This window comes from Hetaerina americana, unplaced genomic scaffold (genome assembly GCF_022747635.1).
Source record: "Hetaerina americana unplaced genomic scaffold, ioHetAmer1.1.p SCAF_9, whole genome shotgun sequence".
Lineage (NCBI taxonomy): Eukaryota > Metazoa > Arthropoda > Insecta > Odonata > Calopterygidae > Hetaerina > Hetaerina americana.
Genome location: NW_027287538.1, coordinates 64,354,705 through 64,377,456, shown reverse-complemented (window position 1 = coordinate 64,377,456; position 22,752 = coordinate 64,354,705). Strand labels below are relative to the sequence as shown.

The following is a 22,752-nucleotide window of genomic DNA, read 5'->3' as shown; positions in this document are numbered from 1 at the left end:
ACTTGAGAAGCAAAATAAAATTTGGTACCACTACTTAATAATAACATTTTTTGCGCAAGTGTAGCGTTTCAGGGAACATGAAAAGGACAAACCTAAAGGTAAATTCCTTAGGAGCGATATTCCAATGCAATCCACACCATGGATTAATAAACTATCGATATTATAAGGATAAATATATAGTATACACGAGCACTATCCACAAAAGAGTAACAATACGAGTATACTATAGCGTTATGGGTAAGATTGATGAGGAGCAAACCTACATGCAAAAAAAATCTCGAATGCAAATTCATTTACGTATACTGCATGTGACAAGCGTTAGCGATATTCGTTTTTAAATCCCCTGATGCTCATTTAGAACAGCATGCCGATTCATTGGCACTTCTGCTATCACCTAACAACCAACTGTGATACTCAAAATTAAACAACGAACAATCTTAACAGAGACCTTACATATGTGCTTAAAATTGCAGTCCTACACGGTTGAGAGGGCAACATCGCACCGGAGCTAGTCGGGTGAGGGTGAAATTGGAAAGATGACGTTGCCGGGCGGGTCTCCCACCAACGACTCCGCCAACAAACACCCACGCCCATGAGATCTCTCCTCCATGGCTGGAAACAGCAGATACGTTCATATCGGCCGTTCATATATGTTCATATCTCCGGTTCATATGGATTTCGCTACCGCCCGTTATTTTTTTTCATCTTCGAGCAAATTTACTTAGTAATACTTTCTCAGACATAAGAGAAAGCAATGCGTAAATGCGATACTAAAAAGCGTTTTATCTGCTTATTTAACGGTGAGCACAGAAAAGAGTTAACATAACTTAACGGTAGAAGTATTTCTTCAATCCTATTTTTCAAAGTTAAAATATATTGTAACCTCTTTCCATTATTACAGAGTGCTAATGAAACACTTTTGGAATACTTGTAAAAATTCTTTTTTATTCCCAAATTGTTTTATGGTCAAATTGAGTAGCTTCAGGCGTGATGTGGTGGTAGTCGAACATAATGGATAACTGATTATAGCACTTTTCTACTTGATATAGCAAGTAGAAAAGTGCTACGATCAGTTATTCATTGTGTTATGGCATTCATAATGGCTTTTAATTTTATATTCACGAATTATAATTGTTATTATGACATATTCGTATTACCTAGAGCTTGAACTGAACAGAAACTCCGAAAAATTTAAACTCAAATTAATTTAAAGAAATTACGTAAGTGAGACCGATGAATCGAGTATTTAAATTTCAATGGCCGTATGCTATGCACCAGTTGTACACAACGAAAGGAACGCGTATGGCACCCCAGAAACTGAGGATTACGACCTCATTCTTTCAACATTATCGTTGCAACACGTCGGTCGCGGTTGATACGCAGGTAATTCGAACGACACTGCTAACTCGCTATCGTGCGATCGAAACATACATTACCAGGAGAGTCGCCATCGCTAGGAAGTAATTGATAGCGCCACGGGGAGAAGTCCGGCGCCCACGCAATCGAGTACGCGGCGAGATTATTTTTATGGGCGCCCAGAGCAAACGGAGTAGCGTGGGGCACGCGCCCGTTATTGCACCCACCGCGAGGAAGATGAGTTGGCCGACGGCGTACGCACACTCGCGATGCACGGCAAGTGAGCCCCGCGGGGCGTGGGATGACATAAGAAGGCGTGAAACGAAGTAGGCGGGAGGTGTGGAGAAAGACGCCGGGGACAAGTGGCGACGGGTGCCCCGCGAGTACCCATTTCCCCGGGCGCTCTCCAGCAGGTTGCACGAAATAGACGTCGATGCATTTCCAATACGAGATGAATAAGCCTAACGGAAGCGTTCGTAATTAGTAGGGAGAGATGCGCTGAAAATTTAAAACCATGCACGTGTACCACGAAATACCGACTTTTATCAGGGAAAGTTTCATCACCAGTATTTTTCCACTGCACGAATAAGATACCATTGATGATTTTACTAGATCATGATAGAATGGAGACCATGTGATTCGATGAGCCTTGAATTTTACGTTTTCGGACGATTATTCCATTAATTAGCTGCGTGGAGATGAATTTAAAAATACACCCGATGCTCTTTTCTTCGGAAATTAACCATTGCTAACATTTGCTGAAATTACAATGCAACAATTTCAGAGTGTAAAAATACCTTGACCGGGATTCGAACCTGAATCCCTCGATGTCCGTGGCCGAATGCTTTAGCCAGTTAAGCTAACCAGGCGTCCTCTTACACTCTGAAAGTTTGAGGGTTTCAAAGGAACAAAATTTTGCGAGGAAATACGTTTATAGTTTTACCTTTGACAAATTCCAAGAAACTACAGGCAATATACATTTATGTGCATTATTTCGTCACAGCATCTTATTCCTTTAATACCCTCAAAATTTCGGAAGGTAAGATGACGCCTAGGTAGCTTAACTGACTAAAGCACTTGGTCGGGCATCGAGGGATACGGGTTCGAATACCGGTCAATGCGAATGATTGTTAAACTCTGAAATTGTTGCCTTGTAATGTGTATAAGCGGATGACTCCGTTAAAAGTTACTGTGGCTGCATATCCCGCAGTGTCTTGGAAGTTGTTGATATTTCGAATAATGTTTAGCTCCATTTCATAATGACTGCTGACCATGGCGAATGGTGCTAAAACAGAGGAAATATTACCAACGACTTTCTTCTGACATTCAGAACCAAGGAGAGGCTTATGCCTCGGTTTAACCACTGGAAAACGACTATTCAATGATTCCCATTGCCACCGAACGACTTACATGATCCCCGTGCGCCAATAATCGAATATTCTCTGAAGATTTGAACGTGCATCGCAATGACGAAACATTTTTAACATGGGATGAGTATTAAAATGAAGATTCCGCATTGTAAGCCACTCGCAGATAAGTAAGTTATTCTTCTTTCAGTAATTGCCGTGGATGTGGAAAACTGTAAATGAAAGGCCATAATTTAAAAATTATGGTGCAATGTTTCTTTGAAGTGAATTGAATTAATTACGGCATCTTGAAGGAGGCGAAAATATATTATAACACACATCAATATTCTATGTTCCAATGAAGACATTACGCAAGGAATTTCCATTTTCACTCAATTACGTGTAGCTCCAACCCAAAACTTTAGAAGATTACTTTTTTGAAAAAAAATAGTAATAGAGATAAATAATTAATGCCTCTACGAATTTAAACATTTCTTCTACTTACTAACTACATCGTGAACAAAAAAAAACAAAATTTCTCACTCGTCTGGTAATTAAGATCTCGACACTTAATTAAACCAAGAACTTGTTATCGTACTGCAACTGTCATCCGCTGAATAGGACGAGTAACGTTGCCTGATAGTAATTTGGACGTAAGGCACATGTATTGGACTGTTGAGCTACTTAACAGAGGATATGAGGCTGAAGTGGGAATTCCTATGTCACGCGAGGTATATCGACATCCAATACTTTTTAAAGGATTTTCAGACGTTGTCGTCCGAAATTTTACGTTTAACTTTAAGCATTGTAGTCACAGATACACTGTCCAAAAGGATAAATCACGGAGGAGATGAAAATAATTAAGGAGAAACGAAACATCAGGCCCCAATAATTGAAATGACATACGAATGAAAAAAGATGTTCAAGTTTTTCGGACGAAATTTCTTGCATTCAGTAACAGGTGACAAATTCTGCAGGATTTTCCTAAATATCGCAACCGATGTAACCCGGTCCACAAAACGCTCTGATAAGGCGAAAGGACAAATGTCAATCCGCCAACCAGTGGCCACCATTCGTGAAGCTAGGTCAGGTAGAGCGAGGGAGGGCCGTGAAAAGCTGACTGGAAAGTGAGCCCACCATTAGCCGGGGTCGCAAACCGATGGGCTTCCTGCCACAGAAGAACAACGGGCGCTCATCATCCGACGACTCGTGAGTCCCAATCTCTCGCCACAAATATATCGCTCGTTTTTGTTTTAATATTTTAACGAGCCTGTATGTAATGACCACGCACGTGCGTGATCCGGCAACACCGCCAGCAGCGAGGCAACAATATTAGAGAGAATCTCGGCGGACGGATAGTGCGCGCGTTCCAAATGCGGGTCAACTCTAAAAGAAGGCGAAAGTGTTCCGTTGGGATCCGAGAGACCACTTTCGATTTCTTTGAAAGAGGGGAGGAGAAGGAGAGGGAAGGGAGGGAGGGTAAGAGAGGGGGGGAGATCGAGAGAGGGAGAGGGTGAAGTGGAGGATGAAGACTTAGGACCGCTCTTCCAGACTGTACCACGCCGGGGAGCCGGGGAGCAAACAAACAAGTGAGGGACGTTATTCAAAGGTAAGCACTCCGCATGCGTTTGTTTCTTACTTGCGTCTATGTAGCTGGTTTTCAAGGATTCGCCCACTCTTGATATATTTTTTGGTCCGATGCGAAATTTCATAAAACCCGTTGAGTTCCGCTCCGCGAACGCTAATGCCGTTACGTCGGGTGAAAACAGTGAAGTGATAACTGTGAAAACACGATGCAGTACCCACAAATGTTGTGGTCTTCGAGTGATACGTGAGCACAGAACGAGGTCGAGCAGTGTTACTTCCCAGGATTATATTTCCAACTGTGTTAATCTTGTGTGCTCATAGCTTCACTTAATGTGTGAGTGAAAATTACGCGCTTTACAGTAGAATAAACCTAGCTCAACCCATTTTGACTGCACGTATTAAGATCGGGAGTTCTTTTCGCATAGCAGTTAGTCAACAGATTTAGGCGAGATGTAGCGGAAGTTCGTCATTATGAGAAAAAGAAATTTGCACTTTTCCACAGATTTGAAAAAGATAAATTTGCGTTAAAGTGCAAATCTGTTTTTCTCATAACACTCAGTCAACGGTTACTTTTTATATTTTCGTTCCTTATTATAATCTAAATGCAACATATGTCAGAATATTTCTTTGTCTCTGAACGCGACATCAAGCAATGCTGACTATCTGAATCTAAAAGCTAATTGGGACAATGAAGCTTTTTACGACCTTAGTAAATTTTCAAATTGTGCTTATAATAATATGGGGCAAAACATTACGGAACATTCAATAAAAAGTTAAGGAAGGATTTAAGCCTGTCCTACAATTATGCCGTGTGGTCGATCGTGATCGAGAGATCAATTATCGGGATACTCATACGAACAGAAATATTCCTCTAACTACGTGTAGCGACAAATTTAATGCAGGCAATTAGGGAATTCGTGCTGGAAAATTTTAATTCGTTCATGTTCGTTTAATTCGTTCTAAGCGACGTTTTTTCTTCACCAAATATTTGCTCGCGGGCGACGTTTTGGCCACGGAAACTTCATACACCACCACGCGTAACACATTGCATCATCGACGAAAATTCTCGCTTCATGACGGAAGTATCAATGAACGAGCACATGGCGGACGTTCCCATGGCACGCAACGAAACACCGCGTTGAACTTTCTGTCCATGCTTAAAAACTTCGTAGGATAGTGAGATAAAACGAATGACCAAAAAATGTAAGAAACTAACGGTCAGGTTGTTTAAATTCCAGAATCCTTCTCTACAGAGGAAAACCTATTTTTACACGAGGCGACAATTTTCGCGGATTTCCATATCAATGTACCCTTTACAAACACCCTCCATTACTCAAATAATGCACAATTTGTATGCCCGACCTAGCAGTAATGTTATTATCGCTATGATGTAGATTTTCTTCCAAAAGGTCAAATACAGTTTCACTCGCCGATTATAATTTACTATATTTTTGGAAGTAAATTTAAAGGTTTGCATAATAATGACAAGGGAAAAGGCTACGAAACGGAAGGTTTACAGGCCCTTTTAAATACGTAACAAAAATTAGGTAACGATTTTCTCATTCTAACAATATTACATCGCTCAAAAACTTGAACAGGAGGTTTAAAAAGTGAACTCATTCCCCGTCTCCTCGTCACGGAAGTAAATGACCCAATTAAGAGAATTTCGACCACATTACAATATAACACTACAAAAAACAAATACACAACGTATAAATAAACTTGATAGCACAATCTAACTGATGAAATGTCACATTAATATTGGAAATTGAGATGTTTCTTAGATGTCAATGGGAATGCATGAAGGAAATGTTTAATTCTGAGACATCCCAAAAACAAAATTTTTGAACTTAAGAAATTGTCGAAAAACAGTACGGTCATTTATTTCCATAGACTTAAAATATACATCTCACATGATAACTAATATGGTACTATTTTTCGCGAAGAAGATTCAAATATTCATTTTCGAAAATAATTAGGCCAAGTCTCTCGGGACTTATTTCCAAACTCCTAATCTTTTATTTTCCCACGGCTTATTTAATTGATCAATGCTATAATCACTAACTCATATTCAGTATAAAATAAATAAATGAATTTGATTATAGGGCACTATTTTAAAAAACCTGACTAATGGTTAAACGCTCCCTAAACAGGATTTAAAAAATATCTTTTACAATTTAATCTCCACCTACATTCAACCCTCGACGCAGTGGTGACATGACTCGACGCAGAATTAACGTCGTTATATATTTATGGATAGGAAGGGAATATTGATATAGCCTTTGAAGAGATGAAACATTTTTATAAAATTGGACCGGATGGACCCGTTAATTTTAAGCTACCACGAAATGATCGTCGGTAAGGTCCACGGTGATCGGTCACGTAAGAGGTAAACTTTTCATCATGAGAGATAAGAAAATGACATTTCCAAGAGGTCCTTCGTCATGGCCTCCTCAGCCTCTGTTGATGTTTTCGCTGTTTTCACCGGTAACTGTTTCGTGTCATTGTAATAACCGCTTTCATACGATGCAGCATTAGGAAGAAACGACCATTTCTCTAGATTAGCACAAACGCATTTTGCCCCACCTCTTCAACGAACGTTCACTTCCACTTTTTTGCGCTAATTAATTTCTTTTCGAGAGCCGAGTACTTGCATGTGAACTGTTTTGATGCGATGCATAATGAGAAAGAAACAACAATTTTCTTAGATCAGAATTATCATATTTTGCGCAACCTCTTCAATACACTGCCATTAATTATTTGGTAATTCAAGCAATTTTCCTTTCGAGTGCCCATTACTTGAATGTTTGTAAGTCGAAGAAAACTGAACGACGATGATTATGATTTACAGAACATTTTATGCTTTGGACATTTCTGCAAATCTATAGGAAATAACAAGTTTATAATAAGAAGTAAGAAACTTGGTTTTTACTTTGGGATTTTAAATCTAAATGTAGTATGCAGAGAATGACACTGCTCAGTCGAATGAGACAGAACTAACACAATTCAATCTGGTTAGTTTAGAGGAAAATGACCCAAGATATATCAATTTTTAATGTCAAAAATCTGAACTCAGCGACGGGCATTGATGCCTTGTTTAATGTGTGAATAAACTGGAGATTGAGAAATTACTGCATCTAGGTATATTATAATTATTATATATATATAGCGAAATATATACACATATGTATACATAAATATATATACATAAATATATATACATATATATGTATATATACATATATATATATATATATATATATATATATATATATATATATATATATATATACAGGGAAAGGAACTGGCCCCCCTACCCTGATGTGTGAATTTTCACACGCCGTATAGGGCTTAGTACTGGGTGATCTCTACCATCACCTACTAAACCGCCCTTCGGGTTGATTACTGTGTTTATATATATATATATATATATATATATATATATATATATATATATATATATATATATATATATATATATATACATATATATCACATATATACACAAACACACACACGTTCAAACACGAAAATCCGCCATATAGCGAAAAAATATACATTCACATGGAATTAAATAAAAGGGATAAGATCACACATTTAAGACGAAAACAGGAGAGGTGCAGATCACAAGTGTAAAAATATTTCCTTGACCGGGACTTGAACACCGGATCTTTCGACTTGAGCTACCGAGGAAACGTAACTTACACAAAAATCTGCGGGGGGTTTACGCAACCAAGTGCCCCGATTCTATGGCCAAGAGATAGCAATCATGCAACGTCATAAAGGATAGGAACAGAGCGTTTCGTATGTGAGTATATATATATATATATATATATATATATATATACACATAAAAATATACAACGTATATATTATTTTATAATATTATCATCATCTTCTAAAGGCGGATATTTGTCGTTGCAGCCATTGGTCTCTCACCATTGCCGTTCTTTTCCTTTAATTTTAGGTCGTTACTCAAATCGTGTGTATGTATGTGTGTGTGTATATATATATATATATATATATATATATATATATATATATATATATATATATATATATATATATATATATATATATATAGAGAGAGAGAGAGAGAGAGAGAGAGAGAGAATATACATATACATACACACATACATACATACATATATATACTTTCATAGTGTGTATATATATATATATATATATAAACAAACATACAACAAGAAAAGAAAACGATGCACTGCACACGTTGATTGAGAGGACATGATGCTGGTATGGCGAACAATGAAAACGACGCCAATTGAGAGAGCCACCTGAAGTCAAACATGAAAACACAGAAAGAGGCTTGCAAAACTGGTTTCCCCTACCCCCAGAAAATCGTTTTCCCTCTCGGAAAAAAGGCACCAGCGCATCGTAACCAGTCAGAAGTTCAAGCGAGTTCGTGGTGCCGGTTGTGTAAATTGGCCGATTATTCCAACAGTTGTATTTTCCCGCAATGACACCGTCCATTTTCTATTCTCAATAACCTTTTTACAATTCGCCTTCCGAGTGCGTTATCGTGCGGAGTAATTATAATACCGAGATAACACAAACAAGCTCAAAAGCTTGAATAATGCACGGCTAAGTTAATCAATAAAAGATAATCATTGTTTTATATGAAAAATTGAGAGGAATAATGAGTGGCGTGAGAATTTATTTCCTTAACCCTATGACACTTTCAATAATGAGGCAAGGGATTACAGAAAATTACACTGGTATAACCAGAAATTTATTCAATAAAAACAAGAGAAAAAATATAAATTAAATTTTCAATGACACATTACTATCAACTATAATGTATATGCCTGTTGTTTTCTTCCTTGGGTGACCGACTATAATAAGGATGCAAGTATTAGGCTTCATGGGGAATTCATAGGTTGTGCTGGCAACATGTGGCTTTTGCATACAGGTCATATTAGGTGAATGCTCAAACTCCGGACAGCATTAGGTACTCACTCATCCTCCACAAATAAATGGTATATTAACTGACAAAATTTGCTGCGGTAGCGTGAGCAAGTTTGACAATGTTCAATTAGATCCGTTCCCACTTCCAATCATCAGCCACTGTTGAAACTAACGAGCGAAACGCGTGTGTCCAAGTTTCTTTAAACGAAAAAAAAACTTACGAAACTCAGGCTACGCACAATGAGGGGCTTTCAAGGATGAACTCGATGGTCCTATCGGTATTTGCCATTTAATCAGTACCTAACATGACTTAAAAGGAACCTTTAAAAGTGAGTCTAACTTTCGAAAAAGTAATAACAAAATTTCGTCCTAGTCACGAGACCAAACTGTAATTGTTTCTATGGCAAGTCCACCCTCATCAAGACCAAAAAAACTTTACGAATAAGGACAAATTTGAAAAGCATGCTTATTTTTCTAAATGAGAGGAAAATGTTCACAAAGAAGTCGGATATTGGCACGAGTTAAAAGAGATTACTATTTGGATGTTTTGAAACAGGTACGGCACAATATCAACCATTTTCTGTTTTTAAAATAGTAGGAATACTAAATTAACCTAAATTGCTAAACCTTTTGGAATCCATTGAGAAATTCATCAGAATTGAAAACTTGGATGCTTTCAAAACGGCCAAAAGTAAGGGTTACTTTATTATTTCGTTTTTATGTTAAGCATAACTTCAGCAGTAACTATTTTTGAAGGAAACAAAAATCAAGACAGCAAGGTGCAATTCATATTTAGTTCATTTTCCACCCTAAAAGAAAGGAATTCACTGCAACTAATAGAATAAAGATTAGCATTTCACCAATGCGCCAAAATCGCCATCGAAATTATTTTATATCAAACGCCAATAATTAAAAACATATTCTAAGTTTAACTAGTTCAGTCTCATCATTTTTGGGATTCAAAATGATTTTTAAGAGCACAGCCTTCTATTCTTTGAGTAATTTCCATTATCATAAAAAAAGAATACATATAGTATCCGCGCATGTAAGTAACTCAATAATCTCCAGTCGAAGTAAGAAAAGTAAATTTTAATAAAGACTGAAGAACAGTCATAAAAAAATGGAGAATTATGCCATTTTTCAAGAAATACGTGTATCTCCAGCGATGGAAGAGAGGAGAGGGAAATGCTAAGCAGAAGAGCATAGGAGGAGAGGGCTTTCTAGCATAAGAACGGACAAATTAATGCCAAGGGTACAAGTCAAAGAAGAAAGAAACGCTTTATAAAAACGTATACGTAGTTATATTTGAGATTCCCTTTTCCACGGCTGCCTCGTGGGCGATAGAACCAAAAACGAAAAAAAAAGGGATCGAGATGGTGCGGGGGCTAACGTACTGGCTTCCCACCCTGAGGGCGCGGGTTCAAATCCCGGCGGTGTTGAATATTTTTCAGAGGTATCTCGATCCCTACTTGAGGTGCTTTGTGGAGGGCACTTTGAGTGAGTACGCCGTCCGTCGGATGGGACGTTAAACTGCGGACCCCTTGGCGCCTTTCGTAAACAGTAGGCTAATGCCGACGCCGGGTTTCTCTCCACCCTCCATCCTTTCCTGTCCATCCCCTATGGCGCAAATGACCTTAGCTGTCGGTCGCCTCGCCTAAAAACTACTACTACTACGAAAAAAAAGATGGAAATCGATTGAACTTGAACATGATCCTACAAAATAATGACGGAAGTAAAATGGATAGACCAAATAACGAAAGTAAAACATACTTAAATGGGTCGAAAGAAAGAGAACCCTACGGAAGTAACAATAAGAAGAGGAACGCTATTTGGGAATGTGTTTAGGCTCCATGGTTTACTGAAGGCCATATTGGAAGGAGTCATTTAGGGGAAGAGCTAGAGACGAAGGCCAAGGACGAATCATGAGAAGCAGGCGTTGGATGATGTCAACGCAAGAGCTACGAAAGAGTGAAGAGATTCCCATGTAACATGGTGGCTCGAGGAGCTACCAGGGCATCAGTCTTTCTATTGTTAGACGTTAAATACAATTATATTAATTAATAGATAATAGATTTAGATTAATTAATGAAATACCCGAATCATTACCTCGTGGTGCATCAGGAATTTATGTAACGAGTCAATAAATATAAATAAATTTTTGACCTTCAACTTAAACAGCATACTCTTGTCGTCTCTCGTTAACGATGAAACGTTTTCAAATTCAAGTCAGGATTTTTTACGATAGCATTAGACGGTTTTTTTTTCTCACAATTTGGAAATTCCGAATCCCTAATGGCGGAGGTAGCCGATGTAGTAGCGGAGTAGTCGATGAACATTTCCCCGGAGCAGAGCGCCGGGGAAATGTTCATCGACACTACATATAAATATGAATGAACCAACTACCTTATAATTAATTATTTTTCCCTGCTCATAATCAGAACGCATTGCATCGCGGTGAAAACTCGGAATTAATTCTCGATTGGACTCGGACCTAGCGCTCAGTTTAACGTTCTTTCGTACAATAAAGGTTTCCTACCGATTGATTCAATCAGCCGAGTAGGAGGGAATGTAGCAGTAGCAGTGGAGTAATGTAGGCAATAGAAATATATGGTACAACCGCCTACGCTTCAGGATTTATTCGTACATCTCTTTTCCCGTAGAATACTCTTTAGATACATGAATTTGATTTCCAAGCCAAAATACGCTAATTTAAAATTCTATGTTTATGAATTAAACGAATCAATTTCGGCTACATGAATATTTTCTGTATACCTAGGATTCGTTTGATGTGATTAAGCATAAATTCTTCCCAAGGTTTGGATGGTCAAGGTTCAGTCAGAAACTTAAGCGCCGACTCTACTGTTGCCCCGTTTCCGAGCTTCGAGGGGACCACTACAAGTAAACAAATCCCGAAAACTACGCCTAAGATAATCATTGGCAAGAGCAGCATTTGCTCTAACGCCGGGCTACCTCGATTTCCGTAATGCATAGGCATCTGACCGGCAAATGGAAGGTCTCAGGTTTGATTCCTAGTCACACCAATTGATTTAACGTGTAATTTCTCGGTGTTCCCATGGAGAATGCAGGCCTTGGCGGCTTGATTCACGCGGTAGGAAGACGCACACACTGTCGGTATCAACCGCGTCCAACTTACTGGATGTTGCCGACATTTCACGCTCGCCGCGCATCGAAATCCCTGAGGAGCGAAGAAAGATATACGATCTGGCTTCACTCCGGTTCCGTAGAATTCAAACTACGCCATGCGCGAAACTTTAAAAAAAAAACAATACAACTGTTACCGCAATCTTTTTCGTTGATGTTGCATCGCCCGGAAGCACATCGTGCTGAGCTCCTTCGAAACCCTAAACAATTCCCATTTTTCCCAATTTACCATATGTTCAATGCAATTAGTGTACAAATATCCAAAATTATCGACGAAAAACCGTAACACATAAAGGACAAAATAGCACACTTCATTCCTAATTCGAGAGGAGGAAGGTATTCAGATTTCGTAATATTTCTTCCACATTATAACATTGCAGAGGGCAATTCTTATAAGCTGAATTTTGTACAGCGCATGGGTAAACCCATTCCACTTCCGAACGAAGGTCACCCTAACCAGACATCACACGTTCAAAAGTAGCGGTCATGGCGGTTTTGTCTATACAAAGAGACTTTCGGAAGCTCAGTGAATAGCGAAGTAACCGTTGAAATACGGCCATTAAAAATATGGCATTCACTAATATTCTTGAATGAAACAAAACTTATGCTTCGTCGTTAAATTAATTTTAGGGCCCACTGAAGTGCGACATTGTATGAACATCGAATTGCGACATGTTAACACATTTCCCCGATGTATTAACACCGAAGTATCCACAAAACGTTATCAAGGAAAGAAAATAAGGCGATAATTTTGCGAAGAAATTGCTAATTAAAGCATCACCAAAAATGATTCTAAAAGCATTCGTTTGAAATCATACTCAATGGAAACAGATGGTAGCTACCGATTATTGTCAAAGGATTTTTCAATGGCAACGGTGAAAATCAAGCAATGTTCAATATTCGCAATGAGTACAGGAAACAGAAACAACAATGCCACAATCAATTGACGACCATGGTTTCACCACTGCGTGGCATCACCAGGTGATGCTACATTGAATACCACATTTGTGAAACTATGGACGTCAATAAATATTAATTGTGGAATCGCCGAGTTTCTCTTGCCTGTACAGTTGAGAAAATTCGCACACCAACGGCTAAAACGGTGTCATGAGCAAATACGTTATTAAAGACACTAAAAAGCTATTCTGAGATTGTATTGCATTCACGAATTTATTTACCTTTATATTCTGATAATTATACGGCGCTCCACGCAAAGAGATCCCGTAGCATTTTATTTTTAGCAACCTTCCAATATTGCTTATTATTTTCCACTCTATTCTTAAATCGGCTAAACTATTCAGATCGCCATACACCCACTCTTTGAAGTCTCTCATAACTTCAATTCATCTTTGTCATCTTTCTTCAGTCTTTCCGGGAAGGTCTTCCCGTTCACTTTTCACTTAGTGAGTCTTTAACCTTAACAATACTAGAAAAAAGATCGAATATTAGGAAATGTTGTGTATTTGCCGCACGGGTTTGCCACAAATGCTGCCTTTAGTGCAATAACATTCCATATTAAATCAGATGCTCCATAAAATTAAAAAAAAAGCAAAATCTTGCACCATTTTCAAATTATGAGAAGAACGTGCCTTATTTTTGCATCGAAGTCCTTTTAAAAAGCTTGAATTTTACACGCAAGAAGACAAGGAAAATTAATTGGGTAGTAAATCCGATATACTAGGTCCGTCCCAAAAGTAGCGTAACTTCTTTTTTCCTAGATAAACGGGCGGCAGTTTCTCTGGCTGGAATTGAGGGAGGGGAGTCTCAGGAAAGGCTTGAAGCCGGTAGCAGTTAGCTCCCAGCCTTTGAGGAGTTGGAATCACTCGTTTGCGACACCTATATAACGTGACCTCGTTACGCTCCGTCATGAACCGGTTATTGGAACAGCGCTAAGCCGTCAAAATTTGCGTGAAACTGGGCTAAACCGGGAAAGAGACTCGTGACATGTTCAAGACAGCTTATGGTAATCTCGTCATGGGTAGTTCGGGGGCTTATGAGTGGCACAAGTTGTTTCGGGGGAGTAAAGAACATGTTGATGACGCCCTTTGACCTCAAAAAGTTACGACAATCTTGCAAGAGTAAAGGCTTTGTTGGACAGGGATCGCAGATTATGGGTTGGCATGGTTTCTGATGAACTTGGCATTCCTAAAAGTGATGTGTCACCGAAAACATGAGCATGAGAAAGGTGTGTGCGAAGTTGATGCCACGAGTGCTCTCAGACGAAAAAAAGGAAACTCACACGCGGATCAGCCAAGAGCTTGAGAACCCTGCCTCAGCCACCCTACAGCCCTAACGTTGCCCCACCAGACTTCTACCTCGCCCCCCACCTAGAATTCCTGCTGAGAGGACGTCAACGCGGCTCTGTGGAAGCGTTAAAACAGGCGGTGACAAGGAGCTAAGCATCATTCCGGGCGCCGCCCGCCATGAGGCGAACGAGGCGTGAAAAACCCGCTATGGATGTCCAAGGGTGCTGCTCCGAAAGACTTTTGAGTCAATGTATCACTTCTGGCAATGCATTATTTTGATCGACTAAGACTAATACTACTTTTGGGACAGACCTCGTTGATGTACGAATATACCCTTGAATCATAGAAATCAACGTCAATACAAAGAAAACTTTTATGGTTCCATTTTTGACTGGCTATGGGATATTAGTTTATTCATATTGAGCAAATTAAAATATTCCACCAATTCTATCAGGTTTTGTGCTGTTGCTTTTACGAGTACAATCAATAATCCTAGCATAGGCATAAAAATATGTTATCATAGTCGTAACACGAAAATCCGCCAAGAGGCGAAAGGATATTCATATGGATATAGAGAAAAGGGATACAAACACATAATAAAGGACGAAAACTTGTGTGTATAAATATATACACACACACAAATATAAATTATATATATATATATATATATATATATATATATATATATATATATATATATATATATATATATATATATATATATATATATAGCTCCCTAACGCCATCTCTTGGCCAAAGAATCGGGGCACTTGGTTTCTGGATAGCTCAAGTGGTTGAGAGCATCCGTACGGCAAGTGGAAAGACCCGGAGTTCAAGTTCTAGGAAATATTATTACACTCGTGATCTGCTCTATTCCGCCTTCCCCACCTCTCCTGTGTTCGTCTTTTATATGTGTTCCTATCCCTTTTCCTTATATCTATTTCTATGTGAATGAATATATGATGTAGAAGCACCTACGAGAGCAATATTACATTTGGATGTCACAAAAGAGCATAAAAATAAAATAGATATAACGTAGCAGGACACTCACGTTTCAGAAAGTTTAAGCTTATATAAGACAAAAAAGGTGAAACTCACGGACCTTAGCCTTATTCGGGGCCAGGAGACGGCCCATTCATCAGCAGAAGGAAGTCTTCTGTAACTTATTGATTTATTTGGCCTAATCCATACGTGGCGTAACGTTTCTAATCCAGCCTGTCACTTAGGTACATTGGCAAGAAATTTAAGTCTTGGAAGGGATACCTACTTTTTACTAAATGGTTTTAAATGAAAGAAAAACTGAAATCAAAGTGACGATCATGTACTATCCCAGTTTTGCAGCATGTGCTTTGGGCCAAATAATGCGCGTGACTAATATGGGGCATTTTTTGTGACAATATTTTCTATGGCTTACGTTGCACAACCTCTTTAATGACGCTTTATGGTGGATGGATACCATTCCGTTGGCTCATGCTGCTGCTTTAAGATTTATCATGTGGATGGCCTTACAGTTTTTCATTTACAGTGACAGGCAGAGTAAAGAGTATAGTTTGAGACATTATTTTGAACTAAGTTTTCCCAGAGAATAGGTGGGGGGAAATTACACTTTACCCGAGAAACAGAATTTCCATTGACGCAAAAGAATTATAGTGCAATTAATTGCGAAAGAGGCAGAGAGAGAGAGAGAGGAATTCAACCAGAAACCACAATTGCCAACAATGAAAAACAAAAGGCAGAGGAAAGTTATACAATGCCGAATGATTGATGAGGCCCGTTTCTCTAAGTCTTCGCGTTTTTGTAAGCAACTGCGTGTTTCCAAATGTTTGAGTTTTTGAGCATTTCATTAATGGCTTGGATGAACATAGTTGTTCACAGTGAATGGAAATTTTACGCATAAAAACAGATGATATACGGGTATAAAATAAATGTAATACACACTCGCATAATAAATAAAAATGAGTGGATACCTTCCGTTGGTATTTGCCTTCAAGTACGTTTCCCTAAATGCCTACTTGTTTTCTATTGCCTCAGAGTTAGTGATACGGCCTATACTTTCATTTCTATGGACCATTGGCCTGTTTGTATTATTACTGTACGCCATTAGTGCATTGCGGGACTCGTCAAGAAATATCACTGCTGGGAAATTAGCATAGAGAACTGAGCACGGCTTGTAAAAAGTGTTAAAGGAATATTAAAACCCTTTTACACTGTAATGTTTTTAACCTTTCACGACTGCTTTGTGGCATTCCCCGAGAATAAGGTAACCCACAGCATACGTTAAAACTTACCTCCTGATTTGTCGTCAATTTTACAAATTTTCCTAAATTTTTCATGATTTTAAAATCATCTGAATTCCCTGATTTCAACATGCTATCGCCGAATGGCGGTTAGACAATGTTCTTTTAACACTATTATATGATAAGAATACGTTCGAAATTTAGGATGTTTTACCCATGACGAGGTAATTTAGGGAAGGAAGACACCTCTACCAAAAAGGTACGATTGCATAACCAAAGAAATGCACAAAGTTACATTTAAAGTGTTAATGGCAGGTACGAGTGCAGGTAAATTGCAAATAAATGAAATTTTATACTCTACTTCATCTAAGATGGTATTGATGTAGTCTATTTTATTCAGGCATGTGAAGAGCATATACCCTTAACAGTGCTAAACATTATGAGAAGAACAAATCTGCACTTTTCCACAGATTTATCCAAATTGCCAAACATCATTAACATGATGAATGATATTATGGAACACTCACATCCATAGAGAAGAGAGGTATTACAGCATATGTGCAATTAAATACAGCATCTAGTTAGCTTAAACATGGTTAATTAAATTCAATTACTACTGCATTAAACTAAAGGAGCAAGACTTTTTGAAATGACTTTTTGGGGGCGGAAAGATCGTATTTTTTATTTATTCAATTAAATTGTACCATTCAGAAGACTTTCTCCTCGAGGTGAGAGAAAACTGACACATTGCAAAAGTAATATTTTACCTTAAATTGATAACTATTTTAAAGTAGATCAATATTTCGAATTTGCGAGTTGAAAATAAAAAAAGGAGAGAAAAAACGCATCGTACGTGCCTTCCGGATTATTTGCCTAGATCAATTCCGAACTTTATCAAACATAGCATTGGATATATGAATTCTAAAGATACTATGAGCATCCCCACTTACGTAGGATAGGTTTCCTGATAATATTCATCATTCCAGTCCTCACGAGTAATCATTATTTAGATTATAGACGACACAGGTTGTACGCGATGTAAAATTTTATTACTCTTACGACTTGATTATGTTTTTCATTTTATATCACACTTTCAACATATGTACTTAGCTACGTCCCAAGAGTTTCAGGTCGAATGCTACTAATCAACAGTACACACATAAGAAGCATCAAGTTTTCACCTAGCATTACGTGACAGAGTGAATGGGAATGCGGTGTCACGGGAATGTGAATGAGTACAATGGCAAACATGGAAGTTATCCTGGTGGCAGACGAAGACATCACCCCTGAGATCACTCTGCTATGAAAAAAATATCTCAATGTTTACCATTGACAGCCTGTCGTGGTTAAGAGATATAAAAGAAGTGAAAAGGCCCAAAAAAACCATGATGTCCTTAGAAACTAATGAAATATTCGACCCAGAGTAATTAGGTAGAAAAAAATGAGAATACATGTAAAAAAGGAGAAAGATTATTGTGTGAAAATTATTTGGATGAGGAAAAGCAGGGTAATACCAGATGCCACGTCAGAGCGATTCCTAAAGAATGTGAGAAAAGTCAATGATAATGCTAAGAATAAAGAAACTTACTGGAAGGATAAACGCCTGTTTCTGAACTTTCATAGAAATTGATACCAAGGGAAAAGGATGAAGATTCGAGGCAGGCAGTGATAGGCACCAGGATGTGAAAGGGTCGGTCGCTATCTCCGATAGTTTCCGTGCGCACTCGAGGGATGACAAGTCAGAAAGGCATAGGAATGAGAGGGGGTAGAATTAAAAATACTAAGAGAGCTGTAAACTTAGAATGAGCACATCTATGGTCGTGAAACAATGGAAAACGAAAAAGCCAAAATCGTAAACTTGATTGACACAGGGTTTGTTTAAGTGGGTAGGTATAAACAAGGTGAAAAGTCGGAGAAAAATGAAAAACACACACCCGATCAATTAGGGTGTGTTTGAGGAAGAGTGACCCTCGTGTACCTCAATCATGCACAAACAATGCTAAAATAAATAAAGGAAACACTTACAACCACTATACCACGAGTGTGTGCAAAGGAATCACAGACACTCTCGTGAATCTCATTCACACACACACCCTCAGGGTTTGCAAGGATATCTTCTAAGCCGCAGGACAGCTGATCTCACACAGGAAAGTGCGACTGTTATGTCTTACCACACCCCAGTGATCCAGTGGTTGTAAGTCGGCTTCCTTTATTTATTTTTGCATTGTTTGTGCGCGATTGAGGTACACGAGGGTCACTGTTTCCCAAATAAACCCTAATGACCGAGTGCGTGTTTTCCATTTTTCTCTGACTTGTCAAGTTGTTTATACCCACCCTCTTAAATAAACCCAGTGCCAATCAAGTTTACGGTCTTGGCTTCTTCATTTTCCACTAAGAGAGCTGTTTAATTCAATTAGACTGTGAATAATTTAAAATTTTGAAAGGCAATTGGGTCGCAATCCTTGCTAAAAGCATTACAGGCCATATGCGAGATCTTTAAAATAAAGATTTATCATAGGTTAGGAAGCGGGGAAATATGCTAAGGTTGGGCAATGAAGTAATCGGACGATTCGGATAAATAGCACTAAATGATTTAATCAACTGAAAGGTTGGAAAGTTTATGCATTATTATAAGTACTTCAACAAACGAAAATAATTAACTGTAAGGTTATCAGCAAACATTATGTTCGAAAAAGAACTATTAAAAATGGAAGGTAAATGACGACCAGGACACTAGAGAAGAGATGTTTAGAAAAGATCTGCGGAGAATTTGAAATGGACCCAAATTTTTACAGTTTATAAATCATTTATTTGAGGATTGGGAATGATCAAAGATTGAAATCTTTTGAGAAAAAGAGTACAGACTATGATGGCAAAAATAAGCTGATTTGAGAGGAAAATAAAGGAAACTACTTAGACAGGTTCAGAGAAGAGGACAGATTGTTGGGGAAAATTCGTAAAAGATGAAAATGGATGAAGTAGGTAACAAGAGGTAGCAGGATGTCGAAGTCAATTATAGCGTGTAAGGGGGTGTGTCCGGGGAGAGAGGAAGAGGGCGTCCATTTCGGGCGACATGATACGAAGAACTGAGATTGAAATCGAGTGCGAAAAAGAAAACCACAATAGCGATATCCCATACCAAAATATTGCTCATAATTAGTTAATAATTGACCTAAAACTTATGATATTTGGTTTCCAAACTGGATTGATTGAAGGACACGCTCTAATTTAAAGAATTCTTCAAAAACTGCTGATTGATAGGATTCTATAGACACCGAATATTTTTATTGGTATCATTTAAAAAATAAAGACTGTTCAATAAGGTTTAACAATGCTACTTAAGGAAATCTATAAATTCAAATTTAAAGATATCAGTTAATATAACCCCGAGAAATCAGATTCGACATAATTAGTAGACAATCACGGACAATTTGAATTAATATTAGTTTCTTAGCATACATTAATATTTTTTTCAAATAAAAGAATAAACTACCGCGGCCCAATTACGAAATATTTAAATCATTCCCTGAGAGCATCACAGAAATAAAAAATTCGCCTGCATTCGAATTTTCTCAACTGCTACAATATCACGGAAATGCTAGAAGCCCAGTACAATCAGAAGCATTTCGGTCATTTCCCCACAGTTTCGGCATTCTTTTGTCGAGAGTTAAAGAACTTACAAATCCTTTGAAAACAAAAAAAAGAAGCTATTTTAAATCACATTTCATCAGTTTCGGACGTCATTAAGTATTAAATAGACTTAAATTTACAAATATGCTTTCTTTGAACAAAATGAGTGCTAGCACTTCAGCTCAGGGACACTGGAGGGTTAATAGGCAGTGACAAAATTGAAGTAAGTGTGCCATCTTTGACACGCACCAGAGTCCACATTTGATTTTCATTTTGCCGGTGAAACTGTTACTCTTTGCACACGCCCTTGAAATCCGGCCTAACATCATCATGGGTGTGAATTTTCATTGGCGAACTTCCGACTATCTAGCAAGTGACTCGACTCGTTTCAACGGGATGACAATAAATCCTTCTACTACTCCTCACGGCAATAATTAGTCCTGCACGTCACTGCCCTTCAACGTTGGGAAGTACGCCCACCATCCCTGCCCTTTCAGGCGCGAAGTTCACTCCTTCCGAAAGGAAACTCTCTACATGCTTGACCGGCGTGCACTCCCCCGGCGCGCCAAAGGAAAAAGAGACCAGGAAATAAAACCGCCGGTGCCGGGAGCACATCGTCTCCATCCTCCCGCTCGCCGAGAGCGGACTGGGCCCAAGACGGACGACCGACGGCGACCGGGCGGCGGAGGCGAGCGTAGGAAGTTACCGGGCGAAAAACCTGGAAAGCGGCGGGGCAACATCGCCCTCGGGGGACATTAAAACTTTTCCCTACGTTCCAAATATCCCGCAGACCTTCCCGGCCCTTGCATAATCCCCCTGCGTGACGTGCTCGCCTATCGCAAAAGGCTCTCTTGGCACTCTCGCCTGCCCAAGCCATTCCTCTGCCATTACGACGCGACGCGCAGTGACGTCACCTTCACGTCCCGCGAGTCGTGAAGTACTCTGAAGAATTATGTACCTCCCGACACATCGGACTGTACGCAGCACGTCAAGGAACGCCCGAACTGATAACTGAAATTGGCTCCATCTATCAACTCCTTCGCAACCATCAGTTTCCAGCTAGGAACCAAAATCGGTTTCCCTGGCCACGATTTTCCTTACGAAATGTAGGCGCACTTGACCACCTATTGAGTATTCCGATTCAAATGTGTGAAAATATACTTTCGCCCCGCCCTCAGCCTCCGAGTAGCGACGCATTCCTAAATCATCCGCTGGAACCATCTGCATCGCCGAATTACCGTAGACAGTATTGAGCTGCGGCACCTGTTGCGCACCGAATGGAATGACAGGCCGAAAGGAAAACGGCAGGAGTACAGCCATTAATCGCCCGTTATATCAACGAATATTGGGATACAGTCGTAACATCAACGAACAAATTACCGACTAACTAACTGATGAATCCTCTGTAACTACGATCTTAAAATTATATTTTATTAGAATTGCATGGATAGTTGAATTCATGAGGCTGACCTCCCAAGAAATCTACCCCTGAAATCGTGAAAATTCCCTCAGCCCAATGAACTACCAACCGTTGGGTGAAGAGGTAAATAAAAGCCAATTGGCCCACTTTTGGCAAGTGCATAGAACTCGCTATGATTTTTTTTAGTTCCCACAAATAGTGACCGTAAAAAGTAAGTCTTCAACTCGAAGGTCAGTTTGATACGTGACGACAGATACCTAAAAGTTAAATGCTGGCTGACGAAAATTTATTGGAGATAAGTACGTATTAAGTATTTTAATTATGGTTTTCACATGATCGAACTGTTTAATTATAATTAGTCCGAATCAGAGAACTTTCTACTAACTTAATATAATTAATGGTTTCTGGCGTAACTTTATGGAACCGATTCATTATAAATAAATGAAAGGACTAACTTAGTTAAGTTAGTCCTTTCATTTATTTCTACCAACTGTAAATTCTGCCGCGCATCAAATTTTACATTTAGGGTCAATGTTTTGCTGCTGAGAAACTCTACATTACACTAGTGGCGCGGGATGATAAAACACTATTTTCTTACTCAGCAAATAATTCTTCGCAGCGAAGTCAAATAACATGATTTTTTTACGTTGAACTTACTTACTTGAAACGGTTAACCCATTGTTTGAAGGCACACCGTATGACTCGACGGACATGGCATTCGTAGGCATCTCAATTATCACCCTGCGATAACTCACCTTTGACTTTTAGAATACTTTAACTTAGGAATCATGAGTTGAAGTGAACAAAATGTGATTAAAATCTGTTTATTACATCATTATATA

At 38.8% G+C, this 22,752-nt stretch overlaps 1 protein-coding gene across 1 annotated transcript in view; it reads right to left on the bottom strand.

Annotated features, from left to right (window-relative positions):
• The window catches only part of Brf (Brf RNA polymerase III subunit), a 168,705-nt gene that overhangs the window by 51,782 nt on the left and 94,171 nt on the right, over nt 1-22,752 (bottom strand). The window lies entirely within an intron of this gene.